The sequence below is a fragment of the Phyllobates terribilis genome, unplaced genomic scaffold (assembly GCF_046119375.1).
Source record: "Phyllobates terribilis strain yellow unplaced genomic scaffold, ASM4611937v1 Scaffold_7__3_contigs__length_470593459, whole genome shotgun sequence".
Classification (NCBI taxonomy): Eukaryota; Metazoa; Chordata; class Amphibia; order Anura; family Dendrobatidae; genus Phyllobates; species Phyllobates terribilis.
The window spans coordinates 130,919,045-130,942,798 of NW_027362767.1; the positions used below are offsets into that span (position 1 = coordinate 130,919,045).

The window sequence follows — 23,754 nt, forward strand, 5'->3', positions numbered from 1 at the left end:
GGCAAGTATACTTGGGCGAGTACCGAGTATCTTCAGCGTACTCGGTGATATGTTTGAATCACTCCGTGCTCATGATTTGCAACTGTTTGACAGCTTTAATACATGTGAGGAATGCGAAAGAAACAAGCATTCCTCCCATGTAATAAAGCTGTCAAACAGTTGCAAATCATGAGCACGAAGTGACTCATATCACCGAGTACGCTGAAGATACTCGGTACTCGCCCAAGTATACTCGCCGAGAGGGTTAACTGAACATACTCGCTCAACACTAGTGGAGATTATTACTGTAAGAAAAAACAAAAGGTGAACATTACTACTATATGGGGAATAAAAAATGTGGACATTATTATTATATGGGAACATAAAAAGTGGAAATTGCTACTGTATGGGGGCTACAAAAGGCAGATATTACTACTATAAGGGAACACAAAAGTTGGACATTATTACTGTATGGGGGCGCAACATAATACACATTCACTGTACGGGAAAACACATAATACTGTATGGACATACAAGGAAAATCATTACTACTGCATGGAAGCACAGTAATTGGAAATACAAAAGTGGGCATTATCCAGTGTTGCTCCCTCCTATCCTGCTCATCCCCTACTCACTATAAGGGCTCATACCCATAGGTGTGAAAAAAAGTTCTGGACCGAAAAAAACGGACGAGTGTCATGTGATTTTCTCACCTAGCATCCGTATGACATCCATGTGACATCCATATGCAATGCAATTTTAACATGGGCTTTTACATAGGGGAACAGTCTAGGGCTTTTACACAGTTTTCTATTGCAATATGCTACACTACACATACAAATATGTGTATAGATATAGATATAGATATTGATAGCTAGATATTTTTACATATCTATCTCTGTCTCACTCTATCTATACTGTATATACAGATTGTTAGATACATACACAAAATCTGATTTAGATATCTATAGTGAAGGAAATAAGTATTTGGTTCCTTGCTGTTTTTGTAAGTTTGCCCACTGACAAAGACATGAACAGTCTATAATTTTAAGGGTAGGTTAATATTAACATTGAGAGATAGAATATCCCCAAAAAATCAAGAAAATCACATTGTATAAATTAGATTTGAGAGTCCTCAGTGGTTGATACCTTTTAATGGCTAACTGAAAAGATGGTAACAAATTGCAAGCTTTCGAGACTACTCAGGTCTCTTCATTAGGCTAGTATAACACAAAATCTGAAGAGTCACATATTTATACACAATAAGACACACAAAAAATGCAATAGGTAAGACAGGTGATGGAAAGCAGAGTTATTATGGAAGAGATAAACAGTTCTGGCTATAAATATTTTAGCAGTTAATAGATAAGGAGTGTGAAGGTGTTATTGTCCTGTGACTAGGTCCAGTGTTATGATGGCCTCACAAGTCTGAGGGGCACATTCCTTAGTTGATGTAGAATGACATAAATCCATGCGACACATTCATTCCTGCTCTGAAAGTGTTAAAGGTCACCATGAGTTTATATTCCGAGACTCTTCTTTCTCTCTGAGATTTGAAGTTACCTTTTAATACCAGTAATTTCATGTCTTTTATGCTGTGATCAGGGGAACAAAAATGCTTGGCTACAGGCAGATCTATTCTTTTTTCTTTTATTGTGTGGCGATGATGATTCATCCTTGTTCTAAGTTTTTGCCCTGTCTCCCCTACATACAGACCCCAGCTGGACATTTGGTACATATAATTAAGTACACTACATTAGATGTGATACAGCTGAACGTACCTGGGATCTTATAGTCCTGATGTGAATTGGGGATCTTTATCTTGTCTGTGGTCGTTATAAACGGACAGCTTTTACATTTTTTTCTGGTTGCAGGGAAAGGTACCTGTAGTTGGTGGCGATGACAGGGAGCTTCTGACAATGATGCTTCTTAGATTTGGGGGCTGCCTGAAACACAGAAGTGCGGGGTCTGGAAATATGGATTGTAATCGGGCATCTTTTTGTAGTAAGGGTTGTAGTTTCCGTGCAGCTCTCCTTAGCGCCTCCAGATTTGGATTGTAGGTGACTACTAGAGGCACCCGGTTGCTACCTTGTTTAGTTTTGTAATGTAGGAGATGATTCCTTGATATTCTGGTGGCTCTTGTAATCTGGTTCTCAGTTGTTCTTGGATGTTTCAAAAAGGTCTTTCTGAGGCCATCAAGGTGTTTGTCTCTATCCATCTGGTTGGAACATATCCGATTATATCTGATGGCTTGGCTGTAAACAATAGAGTTTTTTATGTGTTTTGGATGGAAACTGTCCCATTTAAGGTATGTAGGACGGTCGATTGGTTTCCGGTACAAGGATGTCTCTATTTCATTGTTCTGTAGCTTGATGATGGTGTCCAAAAAGTTAAATTCAGTACAGGAGTAGTTGAGTGTTAGGTTGATGGTGGGATGAAATCGATTAAAGTGTTCATGGAACGTCTTCAGCTGTTGCTCAGACTCCATCCAGATGATTAAAATATCATCAATGAAACGATAGTAGGCCAGAGGCCTGATGGGACATGAGGACAGAAAGTCACTTTCAAGCTTGGCCATGAAAAGATTTGCGTACTGTGGAGCCATTTTACTTCCCATCACTGTACCAGTTTCCTGTAGATATATGTTGTTATCAAATTCAAAGTAATTGTGGGTGAGGATGAATTCTGTAAGTTTGACCACAGAATCAGCAACAATTCCTGTATTTTCTATGAAGATTTTGCAGCCATTTAATCCATCCTTGTGTGGGATATTAGAATACAAAGATTCCACATCCATGGTGGCCAGGATGGTTCCTTCTGGTAGAGGACCTATTGCTGTTAGTTTATTCAGTAGGTGAATCTATCTACTGGCTAACACGGTACAAGAATATATATATTTTCCCTATATAAATTAGATACATTTATTTGCATTTTGCAGTGAGAAATAAGTATTTGATCCCCCTACAAACCATTATGAGTTCTGGGTCCTACAGACCAGTTAGATGCTCCTAATCAACTCGTTACCTGCATTAAAGACAGCTGTCTTCCATAGTCACCAGTATAAAAGACTCCCGTCCACAGACTCAATTAATCAGCCTCTAACCTCTACAACATGGGCAAGACCAAAGAGCTTTCTAAGGATGTCAGGGACAAGATCATAGACCTGCACAAAGCTGGAATGACCTACAAAACCATAAGTAAGACGCTGAGTGAGGAGACAACTGTTGGTGCAATAGTAAGAAAATGAAAGAAATACAAAATGACTGTTCATGTCTTTTTCAGTGGGCAAACTTACAAAAACAGCAAGGGATCAAATAATTATTTCCTTCACTGTATATATATAAATATGTGAGTGATATACAGTACAGACCAAAAGTTTGGACACACCTTCTCATTTAAAGATTTTTCTGTATTTTCATGACTATGAAAATTGTACATTCACACTGAAGGCATCAAAACTATGAATTAACACATGTGGAATTATATACTTAACAAAATAGTGTGAAACAACTGAAAATATGTCTTATATTCTAGGTTCTTCAAAGTAGCCACCTTTTGCTTTGATGGCTGCTTTGCACACTCTTGGCATTCTCTTGATGAGCTTCAAGAGGTAGTCACCTGAAATTGTTTTCACTTCACAGGTGTGCCCTGTCAGGTTTAATAAGTGGGATTTCTTGCCTTATAAATGGGATGGGACCATCAGTTGTGTTGTGCAGAAGTCTGGTGGATACACAGCTGATAGTCCTACTGAATAGACTGTGAGCCTGCGTGCCCACGTAGCGTTTTTCAAGCGTTTATGCTGCGGAATTTCCGCAGCGTAAACGCTTGTGAAACGCTAGGTAATCCGCACCCCATGGTCCCCAAGGGGATTCCGCATGTTCTATGCACATGCTGCGGATTTTTCCGCAGCGTTTATGCTGCGTACAAAAATCCGCAGCATGTCATTTAATTTTGCGGAAGCGCAGCGGAACTCCCGCCATTGACTTGCATTGAGACGCATAGAAACCGCGACTGTACATTTGTACAAGCGGCTTCTATGCGTCTCTATGTGCGGATGGTACCCAGTTCTGGAGGAGAGGAGACTCTCATCCAGACCTGGGTACCATTGTACCTGTAAAAAAAGAATAAAATAACAAATAAAGTTTATACTCACCTTTCCGAAGGCTTCTCTCTGAATGCCGGCATCGCTTGAGGACCTGCGGTGACGTCACAGTCATGTGACCGCAGGCCCTTCACCGCTCTGTCTCGCGATATGCCGGCAGCCGGGAACCAGACAGGAACGAGCGCTGCAGCCACGCCGGGACATCGGGGGTGAGTATAGCTTTATTTGTTTTAATTTTTACGGTTCACACTGTATAAATCCATGCTGTTTGCATGGATTTATACAGTGTGACCTAGTTGTCAAGCACTTTCCAAGTGATGCTATCGCCTGGAAAGCGCTTGTCAATCTGCATGCGGAAACACATGTGAATCCGCATGTGGATCCGCATGTATTCTGCAGGAAAAACGCATGCACAATCTGCATGCGTTTTTTCTGCCAGGGAGATGCAGAAATGCTGTAGAAATTTTCTGCTTCATTTCTGCATCGTGGGCACATAGCCTTAGAATTTGTATTATGGCAAGAAAAAAGCAGCTAAGTAAAGAAAAATGAGTGGCCATCATTACTTTAAGAAATGAAGGTCAGTCAGTGCGAAAAATTGGGAAAACTTTGAAAGTGTCCCCAAGTGCAGTTGCAAAAACCATCAAGGGCTACAAAGAAACTGGCTCATATGAGGACCGCCCCAGGAAAGGAAGACCAAGAGTCACCTCTGCTTCTGAGGTTAAGATTATCCGAGTCACCAGCCTCAGAAATCGCAGTTTAACAGCAGCTCAGATTAGAGACCAGGTCAATGCCACACAGAGTTCTAGCAGCCGACACATCTCTTCAACAACTTTTAAAAGGAAACTTTGTGCAGCAGTCCTTTGTAAGGTGCCCCAGCGAGGTAGTCGTGGGCGAGCTGTAGTCCCCACTTGCTATGGCACCCTACAGACAATATGTGTCCTCCCTCTGCAGTGTGGCTGTGTATGCGGTGCTCTTCACTTACTTCAAGCCATCCGATCGTGGCTGTCTCCAGGCATTTCTCTTCTGGGACCAGGGCAGCAATAAATTCAGAGGACACGAGGTTCTTAACCAGAACTTGAACTTTACTTGGGGAAGAGGAATTTATACAGTATTTACAGGCAGATATAATGGATAAGGCCCGACAGGCTATCATCTCTCTCACAGGCGCTGACAACATCTTCAGCCCTGGTTCCCTCTTTAAATGAAGCATCTCTGTGACTCTATCTCTAGCCCAAGAGACTCTTCTGAGTACCAACAGCGTTCGGATCTGATATCTCCCCCACGTCTTAGCCTGGAGTCCTATTTATCTTCCTCTGCTTCCTGCAGACTAGAAGTGCCCCGGGACTCAATACCTTCTGAGTTTCTCCGGCCGGCTAACAGGACTCTTGCGTAGGGAGACTTTTGCACTGGTGATCCCACTGTCTGAGGGTATGGAGCTCCCGTCTACCCTAGCAGCCAAATATATTCAAGCTGCCCGTACAGGTCACTGTCTTATCTCTTAATAAAGAATCACTTCCTGATTCTGGAAACTAAACAGAGATTTTCCTAATGTGCCCACCCTCAGTGAGCTGTCATCACACAGCATTAACTCATCACTGTCTGTAACACTGCTAGCAGACTCAACCTGACATCTGCACCCAGGACAGTGGCATCTTGTGGCTGTTTACAGGTACTGCAGCCCACAAGGAATTATGCCAGGAACGAGCTCTATATCACTCAAGGCTTGATCCGGGCACTAAGTTCCCCCTTTACTCTACTGACTGGACCACTAAAGCTAACCCCTTAGCTTGGTCTACCAACAGTTCAGAGAGGTCTGACTTTAGGAACACTTCCTTTAACTCAGTACAAAGGGAAGGCTACGCCCTTCCCCACTATTACATTCCCCGACACTTTAATGTTGGTCGTCCCTGACCACACTAAACAATAAACACAAATCAGCAGCTATGACATTATATCACATTACTAAATTTTATTAAAACATTTTAGCAAACGACTGGTCCTGAGGTCATCTTCTTGGATGGAAGACCGGCCCCTCTCGGTTAAGGGCCCCGGAACAGCAATTCAGGACAGTCCATTATCAACTTTTCAGAGGTACCGGTCCTTCTTGGTAAGGACCCTGGAAATGCAGTGTCCATGTCCATGTTTTTAAGGCAGGCCAACACCTCAATAGCCCCCAATCTCCTTCGAGGGCTGCATTCTGAGGCACACAGTCACAGGTAACACCCTGTGAGTCTTTCTTCTTGGCCCTAGCGGGGGTCACCGGTTCTTCCCGCTAGGCCGCAAGTCTCTTAGATTTGGAGGATATCCATCCTCAAGGTGTGCCTCAGCATTGTAAATTCCAGCAGAAAAAGGCGCAACAAGCGCAACAAAAGAAAAATAAAAAAAGTAAAAACAAAAAGAGCAGCTCTCCTGGGCACACAACTTTTGGGTGCTGCTTAAGGCCCTCCTGGCCTGGGAGGTAGGGAAACAGTCCTCCATTTTTATTCAACTCGTTATGGGGCATTCCGCCCCCATTGGGTAACAGTCCCAAAAGGGAAACAGGACCACCGCTGATGGGTCCTAAAAAGGAAAGTAGAAGGTCAACGGACCTTTCAGCTCACCACCTCATTTCTTCCGGGCCTCCTTCCTTTCTTTCATTAAGGCGGCTCATGCTGTGGAAGAAGGTGGCTTCCTCCACCTCCAGGGCTGGTCAGGGTATCTGCTACGCCCGGGGTCCTCATCCGAGGATGTAGCGCTGCCACAGCCGACCTGAGTAGGGCCGTAGCTAGTCACTGTGAAGCTGTGGACTTCCTGACTGAGCAGCCCGAGCCCTTTCGACGGTTCCTCGCTTAGCCGCCTCAGCCCCTTCTGGGTGTTTGGTTGTTGAACCTACATCAGGCGCCCCACTGGGAGAGTCGGCTCTGCTGCAACTCGAGAGATCCTCCTCCTCCTTACCGATGACATCTACCCGCTGCTGGATTCTTGATTCCTCCTCCTGCGGGACGCCGGCCTTGGGAGGGGGCAAGAATCCTCCAGGGGCTTCCCTAGCCCGACGCTGCCGAGCCTCCCTCTCAGCTCTTCGCCGGAAGACCTGCCTGTCCTTCTCCAGGACGTCCTCCCACTTATATGGACGGGTGACCGCAGCCGCGTACCACCCCCTTGCACATTCGCATTTCACAAAATAGACAATTTCCCCCTCATGCAGGTTGTGGAGGTGGTCGGGCAGGTACTCACGCTTGACGGCTTCTCGGCTGACAAACACCTCATGCCCGGTCCATTCTTCCTCTAGGAACCCGTACCCCTCACGGATATGGAACTCCATGACCCGCCCCCGGGTCTTGGAATCCTCCACTGATTCCCTCCGCGCCGCATTGGACCCCTCCAGCCAGCCTCTCAGGAAGGTGTCGGTCCACCGCCGCTGCTCTCGCGAGGTCATCAGAGGGTCGCGGGTAGCCCATTTAGGACTTCCGGGCTCGGTGTACCGCTCTGCCGAGGGGGAATGTAGGGCCTCCAAGGCCAACGACCAAAAATTCTCCCGCGGGGCCTTTCTTTTAGGGGGCTTCTCTTCTGCTCCGCCTCCTGAGGGCCTAAGGTCCTCTGTTGCCGCCGAAGCTGCTGGGGCATATCCTGCAGGGGTGACCGGCCGCTGGGGCATGGACCGCTCACCTTCTCTAAGCTCCGCTGCAACTATTGCTCCAGCCCCACCGGGATGTTCTCCTCCCTCAGCCGAGGGGGGCGACTCCTCCGGCATCCGACTCCAGCACCACACGCGAAGCTCGTGAAGTAGCAGGCCCAGCTCCGGATCAGGCCTAGTGGCCCACTGGACAGCCACTGGGGGTAAGGGCAACGGTTCGCGGGCAGCGCCCACCGGCGAACGGCTTCCAGCCACGGCCCCTGGGGTGATAATCTGCAGGGGTTCCTCCTCTCCGCCTGTCTCACGCATGTAGTTAGGCTCTGGGGCTGCCATCCTCTCAGGACGTCCGCTGCCGTACCTCCTTCTCCTTGCGTGTTGGGCAGAAAATGGCGCCGGTCGCTTACTGGTGACGTGCGTCCTGCGCATTCAGCTCCGCCTCTTCCTAGGCCGGCCTTCTGACGCGACCACCGCGTCACTCGTCACTCTTGGCCGCTCCGCCTTCGGCCGCGCCCCTTTTCTGTGCGCACTAATACTCACGGGGCCGGACTTCACTTTACACCGCGCCCTCTTCCTCACTGAATGTCCCATCCTGGGACGCATCTTCACCGCTGGGCCCATCCTTCTTCGGGCCGGAACTCGTAGGGGCTGGACATCTTTTGGCGCTCTCCGGCGCCGTCTACTCTCACGATAGGCGGTTCTTCTCCCAGACTTTACCGCCATTGTCACCATCTTGGAATCCATGCTTTGGGCCGCCATCTTGGGCCGCATGCCTTCCAACACTTTCTCCTCAGTGTTCTGCGTCGGCTCTTACCCGCTTTCTTCATGCAAGGAGCTCGCATCCTGCTGACTACGCCAAATGTAAGGTGCCCCAGCGAGGTAGTCGTGGGCGAGCTGTAGTCCCCACTTGCTATGGCACCCTACAGACAATATGTGTCCTCCCTCTGCAGTGTGGCTGTGTATGTGGTGCTCTTCACTTACTTCAAGCCATCCGATCGCGGCTGTCTCCAGGCATTTCTCTTCTGGGACCAGGGCAGCAATAAATTCAGAGGACTCGAGGTTCTTAACCAGAAGTTGAACTTTACTTGGGGAAGAGGAATATATACAGTATTTACAGGCAGATATAATGGATAAGGCCCGACAGGCTATCATCTCTCTCACAGGCGCTGACAACATCTTCAGCCCTGGTTCCCTCTTTAAATGAAGCATCTCTGTGACTCTATCTCTAGCCCAAGAGACTCTTCTGAGTACCAACAGCGTTCGGATCTGATATCTCCCCCACGTCTTAGCCTGGAGTCCTATTTATCTTCCTCTGCTTCCTGCAGACTAGAAGTGCCCCGGGTCCTCAATACCTTCTGAGTTTCTCCGGCCGGCTAACAGGACTTTTGCACTGGTGATCCCACTGTCTGAGGGTATGGAGCTCTCGTCTACCCTAGCAGCCAAATATATTCAAGCTGCCCGTACAGGTCACTGTCCTATCTCTTAATAAAGAATCACTTCCTGATTCTGGAAACTAAACAGAGATTTTCCTAATGTGCCCACCCTCAGTGAGCTGTCATCACACAGCATTAACTCATCACTGTCTGTAACACTGCTAGCAGACTCAACCTGACATCTGCACCCAGGACAGTGGCATCTTGTGGCTGTTTACAGGTACTGCAGCCCACAAGGAATTATGCCAGGAACGAGCTCTATATCACTCAAGGCTTGATCCGGGCACAAAGTTCCCCCTTTACTCTACTGACTGGACCACTAAAGCTAACCCCTTAGCTTGGTCTACCAACAGTTCAGAGAGGTCTGACTTTAGGAACACTTCCTTTAACTATCTCAGTACAAAAGGAAGGCTACGCCCTTCCCCACTATTACACCTTCATGGTAAAATAGCTGCTAGGAAACCACTGCTAAGGACAGGCAACAAAGCAGAAAAGACTTGTTTGGGCTAAAGAACACAAGGAATGGGCATTAGACCAGTGGAAATCTGTGCTTGGGTCTGATGAGTCCAAATTTGAGATCTTTGGTTCCAACCACCGTGTCTTTGTGCGACGCAGAAAAGGTGAACGGATGGACTCTACATGCCTGGTTCCCACCGTGAAGCGTGGAGGAGGAGGTGTGATGGTGTGGGGGTGCTTTGCTGGTGACACTGTTGGGGATGTATTCAAAATTGAAGGCATACTGAACCAGCATGGCTACCACAGCATCTTGCAGTGGCATGCTATTCCATCCGATTTGCGTTTAGTTGGACCATCATTTATTTTTCAACAGGACAATGACCTCAAACACACCTCCAGGCTGTGTAAGGGCTATTTGACCAAGAGGGAGAGTGATGGGGTGCTACGCCAGATGACCTGGCCTCCACAGTCACCAGACCTGAACCCAATCGAGATGGTTTGGGGTGAGCTGGACCGCAGAGTGAAGGAAAAAGGGCCAACAAGTGCTAAGCATCTCTGGGAACTCCTTCAAGATTGTTGGAAGACCATTTCAGGTGACTACCTCTTGAAGCTCATCAAGAGAATGCCAAGAGTGTGCAAAACAGTCATCAAAGCAAAAGGTGGCTACTTTGAAGAACCTAGAATATAAGACATATTTTCAGTTGTTTCACACTTTTTTGTTAAGTATATAATTCCACATGTGTTAATTCATAGTTTTGATGCCTTCAGTGTGAATGTACAATTTTCATAGTCATGAAAATACAGAAATATCTTTAAATGAGAAGGTGTGTCCAAACTTTTGGTCTGTACTGTATTTATATTCTGTGTTTTTTTTTTTAAATTAAAGATGGAAAAAAATAAAAATAAAAAAATTGGCGTGGGGTCCCCCGTAATTTTATACTCCTAGCAGAGGTTAAGCAGACAACTGGGGCGGATGTTTGTAGCCTGGGAAGGGGTAATACCTATGGAGCTTCCCAGGCTACTAATATCAACCCCCAGCTGTATACTTAGCCTTCACTGGCTATTAAAATGGGGGACCCCCAATAAAAAAAAGTTTTGTCCCCCTATTTTAACAGCTAGCAAAGGCTATGCAGACATCTGGGGGCTGATAGTAATAGCCTAGGAAGGGGCTATAAATATTGGCGCCCTCCAAGGCTAGAAACAGGAGCCCTCAGCCGCCCCAGAAATGGCACATCAATAGGATGCGCCAATTCTGGCACTTGGCCTCGCTCTGCCCACTGCCCTGTAGCGGCGGCAGTGGGGTTGTAGGGTTGGGGTTGATGTCAGCTTAAAATGCCAGCTGACATCAAGCCCAGGTTAGTAATGGAGAGGCATCTATTACTAACCCCATAGTGTAAGGCAAATGTAAAACAAAAACACTCACACCAAGAATAAAATATGTTATTTGAAATAAAACAGGCACCCTTTAATATTCTAAATTAAACCATTCTTACCATCACGCCCATTCCAGCTGAAGCCAATGTCCCTTGTAATAAAAGCAAAATAAAAAAGCAACCTCATCCTCACCTTTCCGATGTGAGGAACATCCATGTGTCCCATGACGGCTCCAGTTCTGCTACATCTAGATGGCAGGCTGGATCATAGCTAGATGCGACCATCCAGCCTGCCCTCCTGCTGAGACACTGAGGAGTGCATGTATGCGTGCGCTCCTCAGTGACTCGCTGTGACGGCATCCAGATGAGCTGAGTTCATGTAACATGAACTCCGTTCACCTCATTGACGTCACTGTGAGCGTGGGAGAATTCTGATGCTCGCAGTGCCAGAAAATGACGTCAGCACATGCGCGGTGATAATGTTACAAAAACAGAAACAGTACCTATACTTCACTGCTTTCCTGTGGTCTCAGTTTGTATACATCACTGCTATTAACCATTCACATTTTGCATTTACAACTGTTACTTCTGTGATTAACCTTTCCCCTGCTGGAAGATACCAGACTGAATTCCTGTTACTAACTGATTCCCTTGCAGAAGATACCTGTTTCCTATAGAGTGATTGTTTCTGTGTGTATTCGTACACCTGGCTCTGCTTCATCTGTGCTTCCTGTTACATTTGTTTGCCATCTTGCATAAACTGCTGACCTGGTCTTCACTGATCCACATGTCGTCCATCAAGTCCCAGTTCTGCTGCACCATTTCCATGCTACTTACTCAGACCTATGGCTTATGGGATTCCCAAAATGTGTAGAAAAGTGCCGTCAGCGCCACCAACAATAGAATAGTGGACATCAAGGTGTGCAGATTGCAGACGTCTAGAGAAGGAGGATCCACATGCAAGACTGTAGAGTCTCAATAGAAAAGTTTCTGAAATGTTCAAGCCCAGGTCATTTTCCCATTTTGAAATAAAAGAAGATGGGTTCTCTCCAGATGGTAAACAACATGGTGTAAATCAGCGAGAGTTAGTCGTACCCGGTTAGATCCCATGCATAAGGGTTCAAACTCAGTCTTGAAGCATTAATTGAGCATTTCTGATTGGAGAAAGAAAAGAAAATGATAGCGCTTGTAGGATGTATGATCGGCCGGTCCCGCACCCAGCACCCCCGCTGTTCAGCTGTTATTGGTGCCGGCGCTGCCACAAGTGCTTACCTGAGGAGCTTAGCCGTCCATCTGTAGTGCACATCCGCCTCTTTGGGTTCAAAATTCTCATTATACCCCTGGATAAAATCCTTGAGGGGTGTAGTTCCCAAAATGGGGTCAATGGTCGGGGTGTCTGCTGTTTAGATACCTTAGGGGCCCTGCAAATGCGGCACGGTACCCGCTGTCTCTTTCAGCCAATTTTGTGTTTTTAAATATTGCTCCTTCCGCTCCGAGCCCTGACGTTTGTCCAACCAGAACTTTTTGACTACATGTGAGGTATTGCTGCACTCTTAAGAAAGTGGGTATCAAACTGGTGGGTCCATTTTTCGTGTGTTACCTGTTCCAAAAGTGACAAATTTGGGGTTAAAGCAACATTTTCGTGGAAAAATTTACTTTTTCAATATGATGACCTAATGTTATCATATTCTGTGCTGTACCTGTGGGTTCAAAATGCTCACTATACCCCTGGATAAAATCCTTCAGGGGCGTAGTTTCCAAAATGAGGTCACTTGTGGGGGGTTTCCACTGTTTAGGCACAACAGGGGCTCTCCAAACGAGACATAACACCCGCAGACCACTCCATCAAAGTCTGCGTTCCAAAACGTCACTTCTTCTTTTCTGAGCCCTGCCGGGTGCTCAAAGCAGTAGTTTTCAATCACATATGGGGTATCTGCGTACTCAGGATAAATCACACAACAAATTTTGGGGTTCATTTTCTACTGTTATCCTTGTGAAAATAAATAAAAATGTGGGGCTAAAAGAACATCTTTGTGGGAAAAATTTGATTTTTGTATTTTCACGGCTCTACGTTATAAACTTCTGTGAAGCACCTGGGGGTTCGAGGTGCTCACCACACATCTAAATAAGTTCCCTGAGGGGTTTAGTTTCTAAAATGGTGTCACTTGTGGGTGGTTTTTACTGTTTAGGCACATCAGGGGCTCTCCAAACACGACATGGCGTCCCCTAATTATTCCAGAAAATTTTACATTCAAAAAGTCAAATGGGTCTCTATCCCTTCCGAGCCCTGCACCCAAACAGTGGTTTTCCACCACATATGGGGTATCGGCGTGCTCAGGAGAAATTGCACAACAAATTTTGAGGTCCATTTTCTCCTGTTAGCCTTGTGAAAATAAAAAAAGGGGTCTAAAGTAAAATTTTTGTGTACAAAATTAAATGTTCATTTTTTACTTCCACATTGCTTCAGTTCCTGTGAAGCACCTGAAGGGTTAATGTTCTTGAATGTGTTTTGAGCACCTTAAGGGGTGCAGTTTTTAGAATGGTGTCCCTTTTAGGTATTTTCTGTCATATAGGCACTTCAAATGTGTTGTGGTCTCGAAAAAAATGGTTTTGTAAATTTTAGTGGAAAAATTAGAACTTGCTAGTAAATTTTAACCCTTATAACTTCCTAATTTTTTTGTTATGTTTCAGAAATTATGCTGATGTAAAGTAGACAAGTGTGATGTATTTATTAACGTCCACCTATTTTCACACATTCTCCTCCATTGTTAGGGGGCAATGGAGCAGAGGGGGTAACTAATTTTTGAACAAACGAGCAGCGGTCCTCCATGCTTCCCAGTCTGTAGGCTCCCTACAGACCGAAGCTGGCTGCTGCAGCACAGCTCGATAAAAGCCAGGAGCCCATTATGACACGTGCAATGTCTGTTCCATTCTTCATTTCTTGCATTATTCCATTGTCCCATTGTTAGGGGGCAATGGAACAATGGGATAATGGAATAATGCAAGAATGGAAGAATGGAAGAATGGAACAGACACTGCATGTGTCATAATGGGCTCCTGGCTTTTATCTGGCAGTGCTGCAGCAGCCAGCTTCAGTCTGTAAGGAGCCTACAGACTGGGAAGCAGGGGGGGACCGCTGCTCATTTGTTCATTAATTAGTTAACCTCTCTATCCCCCCCCACCGGTCTTGAGGCGCGTAGGTCATTGGGGGAGGGGGAGAATGTGTGAAAATATGCAGATTAAAAACATGTGGGGTGCATCTGCAACAAGCAGTATAGTTGTGAGTTTTAAGGTGTCTATTGATGAACAACATGTCTTCCTAAGGGGAGTCTTTGTCCCTATCCCTACAATGGGTGCCTTCTTGGGACCAGGGTGCAGTCATAGGCCAAAAACAATTCAGGTAATCGCTTCTCTGCCTTTTCGCTCAGATCAAGTGTAGTATCTTTTCTTATCAATTTAAAATCTGATACGTCCCCTATACGTCCACCTATTTTCACACATTCTCCTCTCCTCTCCCCCCTAATGTCCCACGCGCCTCAAGACCGGGAAAGGTGGGAGGTAGAGAGGGTAACTAATTATTGAACAAATGAGCAGCGGTCCCCCCTGCTTCCCAGTCTGTAGGCTCCCTACAGACTGAAGCTGGCTGCTGCAGCACAGCTAGATAAAAGCCAGGAGCCCATTATGACACGTGCAATGTCTGTTCCATTCTTCCATTCTTGCATTATTCCATTGTCCCATTGTTAGGGGGCAGTAGTCAGCTTCAGTCTGTAGGGAGCCCAGAGTGGGAAGCAGGGGGGACTGCTGCTCGTTTGTTCATTAATTAGTTATCCTCTCTACCACCCCCCGGTCTTAGGGCGCATGGGACATTGAGGGGGGGGAGAATGTGTGAAAATAGGTGGACCTATGCAGATTAAAAACGTGTGGGATGCATCTGCAACAAGCAGTATAGTTGTGGGTTTTAAGGTGTCTATTGATGAATAACATGTCTTCCTATGGGGAGTCTTTGTCCCTATCCCCCATGCGCCTCAGGACCAGGGGGGGTAGAGAGGATAACTAATTAATGAACAAATGAGCAGCGGTCCCCCCTGCTTCCCAGTCTGTAGGCTCCCTACAGACTGAAGCTGGCTGCTGCAGCACTGCCAGATAAAAGCCAGGAGCCCATTATGACATGTGCAATGTCTGTTCCATTCTTGCATTATTCCATTGTCGGGCCACGGTGCAGCCATATGCCAAAATCAATTCAGGTAATCGCTTCTCAGACTTTTGGCTAAGATCAAGTGTAGTATCTTTTCTTATCAGTTCAATATCTGATACGTCCCCTATACGTCCACCTATTTTCACACATTCTCCTCTCCCCCCTAATGTCCCACGCGCCTCAAGACTTTGGAAGGGTGGGGGGTAGAGAGAGTAACAAATTATTAAACAAACGAGCAGCGGTCTCCCCTGCTTCCCAGTCTGTAGGCTCCCTACAGACTGAAGCTGGCTGCTGCAGCACAGCTAGATAAAAGCCAGGAGCCCATTATGACACGTGCAATGTCTGTTCCATTCTTCCATTCTTGCATTATTCCATTGTCCCATTGTTAGGGGGCAATGGAACAATGGGACAATGGAATAGTGCAAGAATTCAAGAATGGAACAGACATTGCTTGTATCATAATGGGCTCCAGGCTTTTATCTGGCAGTGAGGCAGCAGCCAGCTTCAGTCTGTAGGGAGCCTACAGACTGGGAAGCAGGGGGGACCGCTGCTCGTTAGTTCATTAATTAGTTATCCTCTCTACCCCCCCCCAGGTCTTGAGGCACGTGGGAAATTGGAGGGGGAGAAAGTGTGAACATAGTTGGACTTATGCAGATTAAAAATGTGTGGGGTGCATCTGCAACAAGCAGTATAGTTGTGGGTTTTAAGGTGTCTATTGATGAACAACTGTCACGGATCCGGGTGGTTGAACCTCTGTGCTGTGATGCAAGGAGGGATCAGAGGGCCGTAACTAAGTGCCTACCCGCACTGACCCTGGCCACATGGCGGTTTAGTCGACTCCGTGAGCCAGGGAGGAACAGGGAAGGTGAACCAGGTGCCACTCTGGGACTGACCTTGTGTGAGAGCAGGCGACTCCCATGGGTCAGATGACTGAAGCTGACAGGTACAGCAGATGAGCACGGCCGGTAGACAGACAGGTGATGCGGGTAGGAAAGCAGGCGGGCACAGCAGGTAGACAGACAGGTGATGCGGTTAGGCAAGCAGGCGGGCTCGGCAGGTAGACTGACAGGTGGTGCGGGTAGGTGAGCAGGCGGGCACGGCTGATAAAGAGGCAGGCGGATACGGCTGATAGACAGGCAGGCGGGCACGGCTAATAGACAGGCTGGCGGACACTGGAACCTGAGGGCTGAAGAGAGTGTTAGCACGCAAACAACAACCTTGCACAGTCACCTCCATTTTGGAGGAGGTGCTTTAAATAGGAGTAGTCCTCCGGCCATTGGCCGGGGACTCTTTAGGACAGCGTGCGCGGTCCCTTTAAGAGGGAAGGAGCGCGCGCGAACCCTAAGTACAGTGCCCGGGAAACTGCGCGAGGTGCGCGCACCCCGGGCAGCAGCAGGGGAGCTGGAGGACGCCGGACCGGGACCGTGGCGGTGAGGGGATCGGCGTCTCTGCCCGGAAGGAGGCAGAGACGCCGAGGCTACAATACCCCCCCCTTTACGCCCCCTCTTCTTTAGGCCCGCAAGAAATTTTTCTAGAAGACGAAGGGCATGAATGTTCTCCCTGGGCACCCAAGACCTCTCCTCGGGACCAAACCCCTTCCAATCCACAAGAAAGAAAGTCTTTCCTCTTACCCTCTTGATGGCCAAAATGTTTTCTACCTCAAAGACGTCCTCAGCGGAGACTGGAGCTGGAGCGGTACCTGTATTGTCAGAGAAAGAATTATGGACAACTGGCTTGAGGAGAGACACGTGAAAGGAATTGGGAATCCGTAAGGAGGCCGGGAGTTTCAGCTGGTAAGCCACTGAATTTATTTAGTTCAGAATCTCGAAAGGAACGATGAACCGCGGACCCAACTTGTATGATGGTATCTTGAGATGGATATATTTGGAGGAAAGCCAGACCGTGTCTCCCTGACGGAATTGAGGCGGATCCAGACGTCTCTTATCAGCATGCTTCTTCATCCGCTCGGAGGACTGAAGAAGCGCAGATCTAGTGTCCTCCCAAATCGCTGAAAATTTACTGACGAGAGACTCCGCGGCAGGATTGTCCACTGATTTGGAGACGGGAAAAGGAATCCGGGGGTGTCGACCGTAAACAACAAAAAACGGAGACTTGGCAGAGGACTCACATGGCTGTTATAGTAAAACTCGGCCCAAGGCAGGAGCTCTACCCAATCGCTATGGTGAGCGTTGACAAAGTGCCGAAGAAAACTGGTAAGGATCTGATTGATACGTTCCACTTGACCATTGGACTGAGGATGATAGGCCGAAGAAAAATCCGAAGCGACATCTAGCAGCTTGCACGAGGCTCTCCATAAGCGAGAAGTGAACTAAACTCCCTGGTCCGAGACAATGTGGAGGGGTAAGCCGAGGAAACGGAAGATGTGATGGATGAAGTCCTTAGCCAGCACAGGTGTGGATGGAAGACCAGGCAGAGGGATGAAGTGAGCCATCTTGGAGAAGTGGTCGGCGACCACCCAAATGACAGTACAACCTGCCGATACAGGAAGATCCGTGATGAAATCCATTGCAATATGTTGCCACGGAGCGGAAGGCATGGAAAGAGGAAGAAGACGACCAGCTGGAAGGTGCTTAGGTATCTTGTTACGGGCACAAGAGGAACACGCCGCGACAAAATCTGCAACATCCTTGCGCAGGGTGGGCCACCAATAATGTCGGGCAATGAGCAGAAGCATTTTCCTCTGGCCGGCATGACCAGGAAGTTTGGACGAATAACCCCAGAGTAAGACCCTCTTCCGATCCTGAGCTGCTACAAAGGTCTTACCAGGAGGTAGATAAGACAGGTCGAACGGAGCAACAGTCATTATTCTGGAGGGGTCAATGATGTGTAGAGGCTTCTCCTCTTGGTCGGTAGACAGAAATGAGCGGGATAGAGCATCGGCTTTAATGTTCTTGTTTGCCGGGCAGTAATGAAGAGTGAAGCAAAATCGAGCAAAGAATAAAGACCATCTGGTCTGACACGGGTTTAGTCTTTGGGCGGTCTGCAAATAAGCGAGGTTTTTATGGTCAGTGTAGATGACCACTGAGTGCAGAGCCCCCTCAAGCAAGTAGCGCCACTCCTCCAGCACTAATTTGATGGCCAGCAGTTCTCGATCTCCTATGGAGTAATTGCGCTCGGACAGAGAGAAGAGTTTGGAGAAGAAGCCGCAGGACACCATTCGCCGGGCGAGGATTTCTGGGTGAGCACTGCTCCGGCCCCGGAGGAAGAGGCATCAACTTCAAGGAAGAACTGTTTATTGCAATACGGACGGTGTAGCACTGGAGCGGAGGAGAAGGCTTGTTTAAGAGAGACAAAGGCATTCTCCGCCTTGGAAGTCCATTCCCTGGGATTTGCTCCTTTACGGGTGAGAGCAGAGATGGGAGCAGTCCGGGAGGAGAAATGAGGAATGAACAGGTGGTAATAGTTAGCAAATCCCAGAAACCGCTGAATAGCCTTCAACCCCTCAGGTCGGGGCCACTTTAAGACTGTGGACACCTTCTCGGGATTCATCCACAGTCTGGTCTCAGGGATGATATACCCCAGAAATGGTAGGGAGGTCTGCTCAAAGAGGCATTTCTCGTACTTAGCATACAGGCGATTCTTCCAGAGCGTCAGCGGGACATGACGAACATCCCTCCGGTGAGAGGGCAGATCAGGGGAGAACACCAAGATATCGTCCAGGTAGACCACCACACAGGAATACAGCAGATCTCGGAAGATGTCGTTTACTAACTCCTGGAAGACGGCTGGAGCATTACAGAGACCGAAGGGCATCACGCGATGCTCGTAGTGACCATCCCGAGTGTTGAATGCCGTCTTCCACTCATCTGCCAGGCGAATCCGGACCAGATTTTACGCCCCACGAAGATCGAGCTTAGTGAAGATCTTCGCGCCTTTTAGGCGGTCAAACAGCTCCAAGATGAGAGGCAGGGGGTACTTATTTTTGATGTAATCTGGTTTAGGCCCCTATAGTCGACACAAGGATGAAGAGAGCCGTCTTTCTTTTTGACGAAGAAGAATCCTGCTCCAGCTGGAGAGGTGGATTTCTGGATAAATCCCCTAGCAAGGTTCTCTTCTATGTATTCAAACATAGCAAGGATCTCGGCCAGCGACAAGGTATAGATTCGCCCGTGAGGAGGTGAAGCACCAGGTATTAGGTCGATGAGGCAATCATACGGCCTATGAGGTGGTAGTGTCTCTGCCTCCTTTTTATCAAAGATGTCCGCATATGACCAGTAGGGTGCCGGCAGGCCAAGTAGGCTAGCTGGAGTAGACGGGGGTTGAGCAGGACGAACCGGAACCAGACAGGACTTATGGCATTCCTGACCCCAACGGAGCACCTCACCCGAGCTCCAATTCAGGACGGGCTCATGTCTCTGTAACCAAGGCAGACCAAGCAAGAGGGGATGAGAGAGACCGGATAGCACTTAAAGGAGTTACCGGCTCAGTGACAAACAATATGGTTTCAAAGAGAAGCTTTCCATCCACAGAGGAAACCGCTAAAGGATCAGCCAGACGTATGGTAGGAATCTGAAAACACTCCACAATGGCCTGTTTAATGAGATTCCCAGCGGCTCCAGAATCCAGATAGGCAGTCTCGACGAAGCAGGTCTCACCACTGGTAACAGAAACGGACAGAGTCAAGGGCGGAGAGGAAGAACTCTCCGAGCGGTCCTAGACACTAGAGTTTCCCAGTGTCACCGGGTAGGAGCGGATCTGATGCTCTGTATTGCCACAGTAGAAGCAACGCTCCTCAGCGCGGTGGGTCTCCTGGCGAGACTTGATCATCTTAACTTGGTCAATTTGCATTGACTCTGGAGAAGACACCCGGGGGAATGCTGGTTGCGAGACTGGACTTTGGAAGGTTGGAGCGAGACGCAGAGGTTTCCTCTCATGGGTCGTCTACTTAGCACGCTCCAGAAAACGGATGTCAATCCGGGTAACTAATGACACCAGGTCGTCCAGGGAGGGAGGTAAGTCACGACTGGTTAGCTCATCCTTGATCCGTCCGGAAAGGCCCTCCCAAAAGGTGGACACCAGAGACTCATTGTTCCTGGCAAGTTCAGATGCGAGGGTTCGGAAACGCACGGCATACTGTCCCACAGAAAGACTCCCTTGGCGGAGTCGGAGAAGTGAGGAGGCAGTAGAAGATTTTTGTCCAGGCTCATCGAACACCTTCCAGAAAGCTGCGAAGAAGGCCTGGAGATCGGACACCAGAGGATCCCCTCTCTCCCACAGAGGATTAAGCCACGCAAACGCCTCTCCGGTGAGGTGAGACATGATGAATGCCACCTTGGCCTGGTCAGAGGTGAACTGGTGTGTCAGGAGTTCAAAGTGCAGCGTGCACTGATTTATGAAGTCCCGACAGAGGGCAGGGTCGCCACCAAAACGTGGAGGCGCAGAAAGCCGGGGTCCAAAGCCGGGTGCCACAGCGCCACTGTGTTGAGGTGCCGCCGAAGCGAGGGCCGCTCGGTTAGAGGCGGACACAGTCGGGATGGACAGCACGTCCAGGCGGGAGTTGACTGTCCGCAGATAGGACAGGATAGTATCTTGTTGGGATCTCTGGCAAGAGACCTCTTGGTACAGGTCTTAGAACAAAGGTGCTTGGGAGCCACCGGATTCCATGGCCTATGCAAACTGTTACGGATCCGGGTGGTGGAACCTCTGTGCTGTGATGCAAGGAAGGACCAGAGGGGTGTAACTAAGTGCCTACCCGGACCGACCCTGGCCACATGGCGGCTTAGTCGACTCCATGAACCAGGGAGGGACAGGGAAGGTGAACCAGGTGCCACTCTGGGACCAACCTTGTGTGAGAGGTACAGCTGACAGGTACAGCAGATGAGCATGGCCGATAGACAGACAGGTGATGCGAGTAGGAAAGCAGGCGGGCACGGCAGGTAGACTGACAGGTGATGCAGGTAGGCAAGCAGGCGGGCTCGGCAGGTAGACTGACAGGTAGTGCGGGTAGGTGAGCAGGCGGGCACGGCTGATAGACAGCCTGGCGGACACGGCTGATAAACAAGCAGGCGGGCACGGCTGATAGACAGGCAGGCTGGCACGGCTGATAGACAGGCTGGCGGACACTGGAACCTGAGGGCTGAGTCTTAGCACACAAACAACAATCTATTTTGAAGGAGGTGCTTTACAATGGAGTAGTCCTCCGGACATTGGCCGGGGACTCTTTAGGGCAGCGCTCGTGGCCCCTTTAAGAGGGAGGGAGTGCGCGCACGTGCGCCCTAAGTACATTGTCTGGGAGACTGCGCAAGGTGCACGCACCCCGGGGAGCAGCAGGGGAGCTGAAGGATGCCGGACCGGGACCGCAGCGGTGAGGGGATCGGCGTCTCTACCCGGCAGGAGGCAGAGACGCCGATGCTACAACAATATGTCTTCCTAAGGGGAGTCTTTGTCCCTATCCCTACAATGGGTGCCTTCTTGGGGCCAGGGTGCAGCCATAGGCCAAAACCAATTCAGGTAATCGCTTCTCTGCCTTTTGGCTAAGATCAAGTGTAGCATCTCACGCGCCCCCTGGGGCCGTGGGGTACTCGGTAGCCGGGCCGGTCCTTTCTATTTGGGGGTAGTCATGGTGGCAGTGACCCGGTCCGTGGCCCAGGGCGGTCAATAAAGAGCAGTCAATTGGGGAAATAAAGTTTAGGGAAATAAAGTTTGTGACGCCACCCGTGGTATGCGGCTATAGAGGGGCCGCCGTGTTGTGCAACGCAGGTGACGCAGCAATTAAGTGAAGGACTCTGCGTGGTGCGGTCTTCAAGTATTTACTCACAGTTATCAAGATGCCCCAGGTTACAACTGCCAGATAATAACCGCCCATGTCATCCTGTATCCTCCGTGAAAGTGATCCAGCCAACTCTCAGATAACTTAGAAGTACTTGAACGGGACCCCTTTCTGTGTACCTCTCCAGGTCGTCTCTCTGTGCTGGCTCTCTCCCTACTGCCCTGCGCCTCACACACAGTGTCCCAAACCAGTGGCCGCGGGCCTTGTCAGGCGATGTCCAGTCTGTCCCCTTGGTCCTATATGGCCACCTTTTCAGCGATTATGTGTGGGTTTTGGCTATGGCACATGAAGATACCGCAACCTCTGGTTTGCTAGCTGAGCCTTAATGTACTCCACTAGTCTGGGGACGGTCCCCTACTGCGGCCTTGATCCCTCCACAGTCAGCGTGAATTCGGGCTCACGGGTGGCATCCCGCACTCGCCGTGCCCCTAGGATCCCTTCTATGTCTGGAGCTCCTCTCACTGCTCCGGTGTTCTCTCCTCACTCTCCTACTGCTGGTCCCCTCTGACTGGGCCCCACTCCTCACTTCACTCCTCAGAACCCAACTGAACTCCTGCTCAAAGCACTGGAACAGGAGACTGGCCATTTCTAGATGTTTCTACCTGTCTTTTATACTCTTCCTTCAGTGCTCCCCTAAACTACTTCCTCCACCCACTTCCTTCACTTAGTTTCACCCTCCTGACAGGGACCAGGCCTGTGCTCTCCCTTAGGAGCAATCTGGATCTTCCCTTATGAGGTGATGTAGTGTTGGATGTGAGTGGTTGATTCCCGGGTAGTGCTCCCTCCTTACCTGAGAGTGGGGTACCACACCTCTGGCTGAGATGCAGTACCTCTGTGGCAATTGGACCCGTAGGGGCGCCACACATCTTTTCTTGAAACAAACGAGCAGCGGTCCCCCCTGCTTCCCAGTCTGTAGGCTCCTTACAGACTGAAGCTGGCTGCTGCAGCACAGCTAGTTAAAATCCAGGAGCTCATTATGACACGTGCAATGTCTGTTCCATTCTTCCATTCTTGCATTATTCCATTGCCCCATTGTTAGGGGGCAATGGAACAATGGGACAATGCAAGAATGGAAGAATGGAACAGACACTGCACGTGTCATAATGGGCTCCTGGCTTTTATCTGGCAGTGCTGCAGCAGCCAGCTTCAATCTGTATGGAGCCTACAGACTGGGAAGCAGGGGGAACCGCTGCTCATTTGTTCAATAATTAGTTATCATCTCTATCTGTCTTGAGGCGCGTGGGGCATTGGGGGGGGGGGAATGTGTGAAAATAGGTGGACTTATGCAGATTAAAAACGTGTGGGGTGCATCTGCAACAAGCAGTATAGCTGTGGGTTTTAAGGTGTCTATTGATGAATAACATGTCTTCCTAATGGGAGTCTTTGTCCCTATCCCTACAATGGGTGCCTTCTTGGGGCCAGGGTGCAGCCATAGGCCAAAACCAATTCAGATAATCGCTTCTCGCCCTTTTAGCTAAGATAAAGTGTAGTATCTTTTCTTATCAGTTTAATATCTGATACGTTCCCTATAAGTCCATCTATTTTCACACATTCTCCTCTCCTCTCCCCCCTAATGTCCCATGAGCCTCAAGACCGAGAAGGGTGGTGGGGGGTAGAGAAGGTAACTAATTATTGAACAAATGAGTAGCAGTCCCCCCTGCTGCCCAGTCTGTAGGCTCTCTACAGACTGAAGCTGGCTGCTGTAGCACAGCTATATAAAAGCCAGGAGCCCATTATGACATGTGCAATGTCTGTTCCATTCTTCCATTCTTGAATTATTCCATCCCACGTGCCTCAAGACCGGGAAGGGTGGGGG

At 48.7% G+C, this 23,754-nt stretch overlaps 3 pseudogenes; all 3 read left to right on the top strand.

Annotated features, from left to right (window-relative positions):
- Positions 1–14,356: 14,356 nt before the first annotated feature.
- Positions 14,357–14,457, top strand: LOC141155653 (U2 spliceosomal RNA; annotated as a pseudogene).
- Positions 14,458–15,200: 743 nt separating this feature from the next.
- On the top strand, positions 15,201–15,301 carry LOC141155652 (U2 spliceosomal RNA; annotated as a pseudogene).
- Positions 15,302–23,392: 8,091 nt separating this feature from the next.
- On the top strand, positions 23,393–23,493 carry LOC141155654 (U2 spliceosomal RNA; annotated as a pseudogene).
- Positions 23,494–23,754: the final 261 nt, after the last annotated feature.